Source organism: Rhagoletis zephyria, unplaced genomic scaffold, assembly GCF_001687245.7.
Source record: "Rhagoletis zephyria isolate East Lansing unplaced genomic scaffold, Rhagoletis_zephyria_1.1 Rzeph_scaffold_03273, whole genome shotgun sequence".
Taxonomy (NCBI): domain Eukaryota; kingdom Metazoa; phylum Arthropoda; class Insecta; order Diptera; family Tephritidae; genus Rhagoletis; species Rhagoletis zephyria.
The window spans coordinates 14,168-26,339 of record NW_016160356.1 but is presented as its reverse complement, the minus strand read 5'-3'; the positions used below and the strand labels follow the sequence as shown (position 1 = coordinate 26,339).

The 12,172-nt window shown below is 35.9% G+C and overlaps 1 long non-coding RNA gene across 1 annotated transcript in view; it reads left to right on the top strand.

Moving 5' to 3' along the window:
* The window catches only part of LOC108368720 (uncharacterized), a 17,721-nt gene extending 6,088 nt beyond the window's left edge, over nucleotides 1-11,633 (top strand). Inside the window, exon 3 of the long non-coding RNA XR_001848411.1 lies at nucleotides 11,624-11,633. This is a non-coding gene — a long non-coding RNA (uncharacterized LOC108368720). The remainder of the gene's footprint in view (nucleotides 1-11,623) is intronic.
* The last annotated feature ends 539 nt before the right edge of the window (nucleotides 11,634-12,172 follow it).

The window sequence follows — 12,172 nt, the reverse complement described above, 5'->3', positions numbered from 1 at the left end:
GTAACGGTAGAAAAAGAATTTTTCGATATTCATTCTATTTTTCAGCTGACTACGCTGCAGCATTCTACTTTGCATTCCCCGAAATGAAGCAAAGAAGCGAAATAAAACAAGTAAGAAAGTCTAAGTTCGGGCGGAGCCGAACATGAAATACCCGGCGCAAGTATTAAATATATGATTTTCACCTTTCTGTGGAAATTTGTCTCGCATAAAAATCATGTTTTGCTTTGTTCAATTTGCAGCGAAGTTGAAGTCAGTCAATGAAGTGGAGTACAAGAGTGAGGAAGTACAATTTTAAGCTTAATTAAATATGCATTTATGTTCATACCGATTTTTAAGTAAAATCTAAATACATTAATATATACATATGTATGTATGTATAAAAACTGATTTATAAAAATTTTAATTAATTTTAATCTTTTAAGTCATTTTCTGATTTCAATTTAATATAAATAAGTATGTACTTATCTAGGCATTCTACATTAGTTTCTCTGTAAGGCATTCTTTGTTCGCTTCTCTGGATTCTGTTTATTCATGCGTTCTCCCTTCGTTTGAAGGTAATGCTGTGGGTAAGGGCTTACCGCCCATGGCATGCCCATGTTAAAATAATGCCTTCTTGAAGCGAAAGGATAAGCGATCCCCATCGCCTAGCTCGTTTTCACTTTCGCTTCTGTGGTCATCGTGTTTTTTGCTGGGTTACTTCAATATTACCTTCAAAGAATTTTAGCTGCATTCGCATCTTATATGCACATATACATATGGACTGAAAAGAATACCTCATAAAGGAAACCACGTCATTAAATGAAATAAATGTTTTATGAAACTGTTTTAAACATTTTTTGTTTCTATTCGCCCAATGTTTTTGCGCGTTTAGTTAAATATTTACTTCTAAAAAACATCCCCACTTATAAAAAACGATTTAATGTTTTCTTCTACATACGTATGTATATTAATGTAAATCTAGGCCCTAATGCAGTTATGTGTGCATAATATTGTAAGAAAATTCTCTTAAAGCATAAACAGACGGCAGCGTTGATCCGGATCAACTCGGGAATTAGCTGCAGTTGATCCGGATTAAGTCCGAGTTAGTCCGGATCAACGCTGCCGTCTGTTTAAGCTTTTACTCAGTTCTGAAATTCCGTGGCTTCAGGCAACCAAGTCTTCTAACTTCGCAACTAGGCGCCTTAAAGTATCGCACCAGTTTCCACACAATGCAACGCTCGTAGTTCCTGCTTCTTTTCATTTTTGTATATGTATGTATCTATAAATGCATGTGGTCGAAAAACAAAAACAAATTCACACAATTCAAAACTATCTCAAAGCACAATTGAATTTTTAATGAAAATTAGAAAATGCCAACTTGAAAAGGGTTAAAAGTTATTCATCATTTGACATTATAGTCGGTGTTCAAAAGAGAGAAATGTCAAAATCACTTCTACCTTGTTTAATATGCCTTGATTTCATATATCTCTTTGATACTTGAATCTGAGCAACTGTCTCTGACTCCAAGGTCTCTTGATTATAATAATCTTCAAGAGTGGCTATTTTATTCTTTCCTATAAACTTAAAAACTGCTGCCATGCAACTTATCTTTCGTCGCTCCTTATGTTTTCGTCAACAACGTATTTTTTCTTTACAACCCTTTTCGTAACCTCATCCAGATTTTCCTGTATTTCTAAATTTTCTACCATCCTATTTATCTCTTCACAATCCAGGCCCGCTGGTAGAGCGTCCGTCATATTTACTTAATAAGAGTAACAAAATACTTAAACTAAACTATTCTTACATATGTAAATGGTGCTGCTCCTTCTCCTGGTCCTGTTGTCTTCTATGAGGGTTCTTTTTTCGTTGTTTTTTTTTTCCTTCTCAAAGCAAAGTCTTTTGGTTAAACGTTCTTGGGGCTTTTTTCACTTTGCACGGATACTAAATATCGAGAAAAGGTGTGGCCTTTTTTCGCGTAATAATTTACCGCTATTTGTTTTTAAGTTGGTTTACTTAGGTTTTCTCCCTTAACTGTGGGATACTTTTTTTAAATTTGGTTTTTTTACTTTTCTCCCTTTTTTATGGGATACTTGCTTTAATTTAATTTGGGTTATTTAGGTTTTTCTCCCTTTTTCATGGGATACTTTTTTAAATCTGGTTTATTTAACTTTTCTCCCTTTTTACGGGATACTGGTTTTTTATTTAATGGACTATGATATACCCTTTCGCACAAGGTTTACTTATATCAAGTCCTGCTGGCAGGATCGCCAATTAATTATTTAAACACACATTTGGTGTTTTTAAAAAATATATCGGACAGCGTGTTCGTTTATTTACGAGTCTTTTCTCTTACTAACTACTTTTACAATACTTGCTTATTTTATATCAATCCTAACTCTAACAAGAAATGCCGAAGCCGCATTTCTTGGAATTTTTTGTTTACATAAAATTCTCAAATGAAATTAAAATTCCTTTTTAGTTTACGAATTCTTACAATGGTTTCATATTTCTGTATATATGACAAATAAATGTGTCACATGCAACAGTTATTTATGTGTTAGCATTCTCAGCATTGGAATGCCATAAATATTACGATTTCTATTGAGTACCATTTAGGTACTCGAGTTTTAGGATATCTGTTTACATTTGCCGTTGTGTGGTCCAGTGAAGCTGGGTATTGATTTCTATTGAGTACCATTTAGGTACTTGAGTTTTAGGATATTTGGTTATATTTGCCGTTATGCGGCCTAGAGAAGCTAGGTATTAACTTGCGTGCCATGGCTATGGAGAACTTGTTCCAACTAGTGTAAAAGCGGACTAGTTTCGAACTATCCCAAAAAAGGCGCAGTCCTTACAGGGTGTCTCAGTAATATGAGATTTTCTTTTGGGAGGTGATAGGGCAGGTCTAGACGAACCAAAATATGTAAGGGATTTTGGATCTAAAATGCAACCCTGGGGAGATATAGGGTTAAGAAGGTGGTCGGAAGCAGTTCTAGAAAAAAAATCTCACGCCTGAACTAACAACCCTAATGAAAAACTACCTATGAAGCTTTTTTTAGCTAAAAGTGTCAGCTTTTTAAAAAAAATAATATTTTGGGGGTGGTTTTTTAGTTTTTAGGGAGATCTGGGCATTATAAAGTCAAAATTTCATTGTAATCTGTTGATGAAGGTTCTACAAATAAATCATCATTCAAAAGCAGCGTCTGCAGATCTCCTGCACCTCAGCGATAAAGAGGAGGAGCTAGATTTTGTTCAAAAGCCCTGGGTTGTAAGGAACAGGGTTTGCGGACTCAACTCTGACGCTTGTATACTAAAAAAGAAATGTATTTCTTATGCGGCCTTATGCTGGATATCGTCATCGTCAGTAAAACTGACTGACGTTACTGTGGTATGCGCGTCACCGTTGTCGCCATCGTTTTGTGCCGCTTTCGTTCGGTTTGCATTGTTAATCATTTTACTGACGATGCTTCAAAAGTAAAGACGATGCAGAGAACTAAGCTGTTAACAACAAGTGCGCAGTTTGAAATTCCGGGTGCAGAATTAGAAAAAAACTCTATTTAGATAAAGGTTTTCAAAAAGGTGTTAGTCACAACACATCCAAAGAAGATTGGGAGCTCATCGAAATGAAAATAAAATTCCAAAAATTAAAAAGTTCTTAATCTTCTATTGTTTGAAATTGAATATTATAGCCTATAACTTTTTATTATTTATAGGTATGGAAAGATCTAAAATTCAAAGTTAAAAGAAAATGATTCATAACTGTTTAAGAGAGATGGTAACTTCGATTTAAAACGCACAAGTTTTCGGGTTAAAGGGAGCAAAATATTCGGTCCTATCGCGAATTTCGGATGAACAAATATTCCCAAAATTATAAAGCAAAACAAAATCAATTTTTCCCAATTTGTTTTTGTTTTGCATGTTAAATTAAGGGAACGATTTATTTACATGGAATTGGCGATAGGGCTGATTACATTTACTTTAATGGAATAGGTGTATATATGTACATATAATAAAATCCAGACTGTAATTCAAATGGAATAGATTAGATTTTTATTCATCATTCAAGTAATTTCAAATAACGAATAAATTTTTATTCATCATTCAAGTAATTTAGAATGATGAATAAATTTTGATTCATCATTCAAGTAATTTCAAATAAGAATAAATTTTTATTCTTCATTCAAGCACTTTCGAATGATGAATAAATTTTTATTCATCATTCAAGTAATTTCTAATAACGAATAAATTTTTATTCTTCATTCAAGTAATACTGAATTACGCATAACTTTTCATTTATTCATTCTTTCTTGATCACATTACCAGGTAGACAGTCATGGTAAATGTTCATGTCGTATATACATATTAATTGTGTATGAAATATTAGAAAATATAATATCAAAGTCGATATATGTATGCATATAAGCATGAACATAAGTATGTACTTATTTAATTATCTATTTATGTACATATGTATATAATACGTGAAGGGATTTCTTGTCCAGGTAACCAGATCTGCACCGTTCATTCGATTTTAAAAAATGAGGTGTCAAATGAAAGGGCTCGGGCTGTAAAAGTGCTATAAGGTTTTACTTTTTCGTTATCAATCAATGGTTATCAATCTAAATGGTTTTGAAAAGGTTTTATTTTTTTATTACATACAAGGGGTTGCCACCTGTTTAAAAAATCCAATTTAATTTCAATTATTGAAATTAGATAAGTAAAATATTCATCACAGTATGGGTGTTGGGCGAGGGAGGTTTAAGGAGGTTTTAGATTGGAAATATTTTAATGAGGGTTCTCACCTAATTTAAAAATCTGAAGTAATTAAATTATGCAGAAGTTACTTAGGTATGTGAAATATTAAAACATGGGTGTCAAGCAAAAGTGAGTAGAGAGCTTTACTTTGAGCAGCCAGACTATTTTTGAGGTTTTTAAAACGGGTTGCCACCTGTTTTAAATTCATGGGTGTCAAACGATAGAGGTCTAAGAACGTTTCAGTATAAAAATATTTTCAAGAGGGTTGCCACGTAATTGAAGTGTAATTTAGTTCAACTATACACAAGGTGTAAGGGAATTTTTGGGACTATTTCGATATTTTCGGGGTTCTCGGGAATATATCGAGATTTTTGGGAGTAATTCCGTATTGTTGGGACTATTTCGGGTTTTGCGGACTTCCTCGAGATTTTCTCTCGGGGGTTCTCGGGATTTTTGACTAATTCAGGATTTCCGAGAATTCTTCGGGATTTTCTGGACTATTTCGGGTTTTTCGAGACAAATTCGGTATTCTCAGGGTTATCGGGCCCATATCGGGATCTACGGGACTACTTCGGGATTTTTGGGACCAATTCGGATTTTTTGGTACTATTTCGGGTTTTTCGAGATTACTTCGAGATTTTCGGGGTTCTCGGGGCTATTTCGGGATCTTAGGGATTCTTAGGACCAATTCGGAATTTTTGCGACTATTTCGGGTTTTTCGAAACAACTTCGAGATTTTTGGGCCTATTTCGGGATCTTCGGGACCAATTTGGGATTTTTGGGACTATTTCTGGTTTTTCGGTACCACTTCGTGATTTTCAGGATTTTTGAAACTATTTCGGGATTGCTGGACTACTTTGAGATTTCTTCGGGATTTTCAGGACTATTTCGGGGTTTTCGAGAATATTTGAAGTTTTTTCGGGGACTGCTTCGGGATTTTTGGAAGCAATTCGGAATTTTTGGGTCAATTTCTGGTTTTCGAGACCACTGCCGAGGGTTTCGGGAATATATCAGGATTCTTGGGACTATATGAGGGTTTTCGAGATTTTCGGGGTTCTCGTGAATATATCGGGATCTTCTAAAATACTTCGGGATTTTTGGGAATTTTTGGGACTATTTCGGGTTTTTCCACACTACTTCGAGATGTTCAGGATTTTTGGGACTATTTCGGAATTTTTGGGACAACTTCGATATTTTCGGGGTTCTCGAGAATATGTCGGGGTTTTTGGGACTATTTTGGGATTGTTGGAATACTTGGATATTTTCGGGATTCTCGGCTCTAAATCAAGATCTTCGGGACTAGTTCAGTATTTTTGGGATTTCTTCCGAGATTTTCGGGTTCTCGGGAATATATCGGGATTTTTGGGACTATTTCGGATTTTTCAAGATTACTTCGAGATTTTCGGGGTTCTCGTGAATATATCGGGATCTTCGGGACTACTTCAGAATTTTTGGGCTATTTTGCGAAATTTTGGGACTGCCAGACGTCCTGATTTTCCAGGATTGGTCCTGTTTTCAGACGAATTGTCTCCGAAATTCCGAAACAGTTCCAAAAATCCCGGTATGGTCCCGAGAACTACGAAAGTCTCGAAAAACTCAGAACAGTTTCCAAAATACCGAATTAGTCCCGCAAATACCGAAGAAGTCTCGAAAATCCTGAAAGTCCTGAAGCTACCGATATAAACCCGAGGACGCCGAAAATCTCGAAGTAGTCTCGAAAAACCCGGAATAGTCCCAAAAATTCCGAAGTGGTCTCAAAAATCTCTAAGATCCCGAAATAGCCCCGAGAATCCCGAAAATCTCGAATTAGTTTCGAAAAACTCGGAATAGTCTCCAGAATCCCCGGAAAATCTCCAAGATCGCGAAACTTCCGATAAAGTCCCCAAAATTCCGGAATAGCCCAAAAATCCCGAAGTGGTCCCGAAGATACCGATATAAACCCGAACCCGCCGAAAATCTCGAAGTAGTCTCGAAAAACCCGGAATAGTCCTGAAAATCCCGAAATAGTACAAAAATATAAACAAAAAATCCCAAAAGTCCCGATATAATCCCGAGAACCCCGAAAATCTCGAAGTAGTTTCGTCAAACCCGAAATAGTCCCAAAAATTCCGAATTGCGCCCAAAAATCCCTAAGACCCCGAAATAGCCCCTAAAATCTCGAAAAACCCGGAATAGTCCTGAAAACCTGAAATAGTTCAAAAATACCGAAATAGTCCCAAAAATCCCGATATATTTTCGAGAACCCCAAAATCTCGAATGAGTTTCCAAAAACCCGAAATAGTCCCAAAAATTCCGAAATGGTCCTTAAAATCCCTAAGATCCCGAAATAGCCCCGAGAACCCCGAAAATCTCGAAAAACCCGAAATGGTACCAAAAAATCCGAATTGGTCCCAAAAGTTGTCTCGAAAAACCCGAAATAGTCCAGAAAATCCCGGAGAATTCTCGGAAATCCCGAAATAGTCCAAAAACCCGAGAACCCCCGAGAGAAAATCTCGAGGAAGCCTCGCAAAACTCGAAATAGTCACAAAATACGGAATTGGTCCCAAAAATCCCGATATATTCCCGAGAACCCCGAGAATATCGAAATAGTCCCAAAAAACCCGAAATAGCCACAAAAATCCCGAAGTAGTTGCGTTGCCTAAAAGAATATTATTTAGCTAAAAAATCACAAATCAAAATGCATTTAAAATATAAGTAATTAATTTGAATATTTTCAAACAGGTGGCAATCCTCGTCAAACGCCTCACAAATATTCTAAAGATTTCTTAACGCTCTTTAGTTTAGCACCCATATATTGTTATTTCATACAGCTTGTGTATATTTGAATTAAATTCCACTTCAATTACGTGGCAACACTCTTGAAAATATTTTTAAACTGAAACGTTCTTAGACCTCTATCGTCTGACACTTATATATAATTTCATTACCCAATGTGCTTTAATTCACCTTAAACCTGATATTTTGAACAGGTGGCAGCCCTAGTGCATGTAGATTAGAAATAAACCTTTTTGAAAATTATTTCGGCTGATATCCATCTTTTATTAATTTAATTTGATTTAAACATTTAAAACAGGTGGGAACCCTTTTTAAAAACCACATAAATAGTCTGGATGCTCAAAGCTCTCAACTCACTTTTGCTTGACACCCATGTTTTAATATTTCACATATTTAAGTAACTTCTGCATAATTTAATTACTTTCAATTTTTAAATTAGGTGACAACCCTTCTTAAAATATTTCCAAACTAAAACCTCCTTAAACCTCTTCCGCCCGACGCCCATAGGGTGATGAATATTTCACCTATCTAGTTTCCATAATTGAAATTGAATTTGATTTTTTTTAAACAGGTGGCAACCCCTTGTATGTAATAAAAAAATAAACCCTTTTCAAAACCATTTAGATTGGTACCCATATTGTACTAATTATTTAATTCATTTTTTTAAATTTGTAATTAAATTTTTTGAAAGGTGGCAACCGTTTTCGAAAAAGTAAAACCTTACAGCACTTTTACAGCCCGAGCCCTTTCATTTGACACCTCATTTTTTAAAATCGAATGCACGGTGCAGATCTGGTGACCTGGACAAAAAATCCCTTCACGTTTTATATATGTACATATGTACATATATAGATAATTGAATAAGTACATACTTATGTTCATGCTTATATGCATACATACATATGTAGACTTTGATATTATATTTTCTAATATTTCATACACAATTAATATGTATATACGACATGAACATTTACCATGACTGTCTACCTGGTAATGTGATCAAGAAAGAATGAATAAATGAAAAGTTATGCGTAATTCAGTATTACTTGAATGAAGAATAAAAATTTGTTCGTTATTTGAAATTACTTGAATGATGAATAAAAATTTATTCATCATTCGAAAGTGCTTGAATGAAGAATAAAAATTTATTCTTATTTGAAATTACTTGAATGATGAATAAAAAAAATAAAAATTTATTCATCATTCTAAATTACTTGAATGATGAATAAAAATTTATTCGTTATTTGAAATTACTTGAATAATGAATAAAAATTTATTCATCATTCGAAAGTGCTTGAATGAAGAATACAAATTTATTCGTCATTCAAGCAATTTTATTTTTTATTTGAATAATAATTCATTCAAAAATGCCCATCCCTGTCACGTAGTATGGATACGTTCCCTTATTCGAACAACGAGATAAACGTGCGCTTGGGTGGACTGTATAAATTTGAGTGCGTATTAGGCGCATGCACATAGGCCTGCTTACTAGTAGCAACGTCAACTCCTAAGGCGAGCATTAGGGTGCGCCTTAACTGAGAATGAGGCATAATCTTCAACATCCTGGGGGCCCTGCAGGAATGTACTGCATAGTGCATTCTGCAGTCTGTAGTCTTCGGATGATCCCTCTTCTACAGTTCAGAGTGAAGAACAATGCTGTTACGCAGGGTTGGTGGGACGTGTTGGATTTGTCGCGTGTCCTGTATAGCCTCTGCTTTATTCCCGTTGTGCAGAGTATGATGCCCGTTCCCTGAAATGAAAGGACATCAAGAAGAATACAGAAGAAGGTGCTGTATTTTTTAATAATCCTTTTGAGATATAAGATAATATTCAATAGGTAGAGGCGAGTGCTCTGTAAGTAGAGTTGAGCTTGGGGTTAAGGTTAGGACTTTGCGATTCTTTGCACATAGCCAGAGATTTTTGATTGGCGTATTTTGTGCAGAAGGGTTACTCGTCGTTTTCCATGTGCGATTGGGTTTTTCGATCGGTTGTGATGACTTTCGCCTTACACCTTTGAGTAGTTGATTTTTGCGGTTGACCACGAATTCTTGATGGACTTTCTTAATCGCATGTGAGTTAGTAGTAACATCCTTGGAGCGTACGAGTGGATCCCGATCTGTAGGGACGGTTTGGCCATATGGTGGTCACATGGATTTTCGCATTCTGAGCGAAAGTCGTTTTGTGCCGGTTAGTTGGTTGTACCTTTTGATCGGAGGTGAACGGATACGGTATGGAATTTCGAGTGGTAACCTTTTGAGAATGGCTAGTGCTTGAGTGGTGATCATGGGAGGTCACTTGAGTTTTATCATTTGAGACGGTGGTCCTTTGGGGACGGCCACCCAATACAGACATATATTGATTTGGAGTAATCGATTTCTTGGCATTTTCCTTTTTCCTGGCCTTTTGGGATTGGCCTTTGAGTGAGTGGACATGTAGTAGCGAGTTATGCCGTTTGCGGCAATAGTTGCACGTATATCGTGATTTGCACTCAACCATGCTATGAGAGGAAGCAAGGCACATATTATTTTCTTGTATGAGTTTTGAGAACGGAGGTTTTTAAACCTTTGGCATTTTTTTACAAAAAGGATATCGGGAAGATCTCCGTATAGGATGTCAAGCAAGTCAAATGCCGTTTGAAGCCGCTCTTAGCACCTATCGAGATTTTTGATCTTTGTTTCGAGTTTCAGTTCAGAGTTCTCCTCGATGGGGGAAAAAGAGAATAGAGTGCAATAATTGGTTAATTTGTTAACTTCATTTTTAAATTTTAATATCCACGGGTTTTTAGTAATTTTGTTTCTGAGATGTAGGTGAGATTTTTGTATTTCTCGTGTGTTTAGGAGAATACGCCTTTATGGGAATCTGGGATGAGTATTTAACGCCTTTTTCAAGTGGCATTTATGAGCTTTCTCGAAAAGCTTAATTATGAATACTGGTATTAAGCTTTGGATGTACAGAAAAATTCTTCAGATCTGTCGCTAATAATGGAAATATGTATGTATTTGCATAAATATACATACATACGTATGTATGAATTAATAAACTTCGGGTGCCCGAAATTTAAGGTCGCACTGATTTAAAGGGTGAACACACCAAAACTGCGACACTTAGAAATTACTACCAGAAACAAACTAGCAGGCTTTGAAATTATTATTTTTTGTATTATATAACTTGGAAGTTTAGATGTTATTAAAATGTTAAAATATTAGTTGTTATTTGCTCCATATGCAAGTGATCGGTATTTTCATCGCACACGCGCCATCATGTTCTGCACGACTGCATCATCGACTTTACGCGATGCGCACAACTACTTTGTTTTGCACTCTTCAATATTTTTCACTGTTTCACCTGTTTTCTGCAAGATTTCTTTGACGATTGATCAATATTCCCCAATAGGACGTGGCTCTGGGATATTGGGTGGATTGCAGTCGTGAGGTACAAAATTGATGTTATTTGCATTATACCACGGCAATGTGTCCTTGGCATAGTGGCAGGTTCCCACGTCCGCCTAGAACCGTGGCCTACTCCTTATCTGTTGATAAATGACAGAAGACGCCTTTTGAGGCACTCATCCCGATAAACTTGATCATTCATTGTCCCGGATGGGAAAAAAGGGCTGCTCTTACGGCCACAGGATCAAATAGCTTGCCAAACCATGTGTTTTTTTTGGAAATTTGGACTTCATTTTCAGCTTACAACTTTCAGGGGCATCTTGACGACTTGCACCAGTATAAAAATCTTGACCTGCAATATATTTTGAATTTTTATATATGAATTTTTTTCGTNGTCAGCTTATGGTATTTGAATTACAAAATATTGAATTCGTTTTGGGTAAGTTATAAGCTTCCCATAGTGTCGCAGTTTTGGTGTGTTCACCCTTTATCTCCAACAATAATAATAATGTATCTTTGTCCGTTCTGTGAAACGCAGATCAAAAATTAAAGAGAGTAGGGGAGCGTGGCTCTTGCGATGCGTGCGAGTAGAATGTAGTTCGCTTTGTCTAAGCAGATCAATGCAGAAAGAGCAGTGAAAGCAGAAATAGGCTGACTTCCAAAACGTACCAATACAATGTTTGGATACTGCTCTACTGCGGTATTTAAACTCGTTGCATATGCAGAGTAGCGAAACATTGCAACCATATACATTGCATATTTGGAATATTTAATAAAACAATAATCACCATTTCGGAATTTTGCATTTTTAAAACACCAATGGTAACCAATAACAAACGAAGCATCAACTTTGTTTCTGATGCGCTGATTGCGCTAGCGATGCGGTTCGATAACTTTTCGGATGGGTTTTGGAAAAGTATACATTGTCAACCAATTGTAGTTCGGCGTTATGGAACATTAAACTTTGTACGTATGCAATGCAATTGACGTTTTGGAAGTCAGCCATAGTGTGAGAAATTACAACAACACGTACGTATGTATGTAAGAATGTGAAGAACCATGTACATTAGACTGCATCACAAAAAAAAGTTGCGGTTTTTCCGCCGGGATTACAAAATTTATTATATTTTAAGACGTCCACCAAAATATTTCGTAAAAATATTAAGATTTAAGTGAGCTGGACCGATTTGAAAATAACTCCAAAAATGAAGTTTTTTATGAATAAAAATAGTTTCTTAAAGAACTTTTTGAAAAAAGTCCCTTCAGATGCCAAA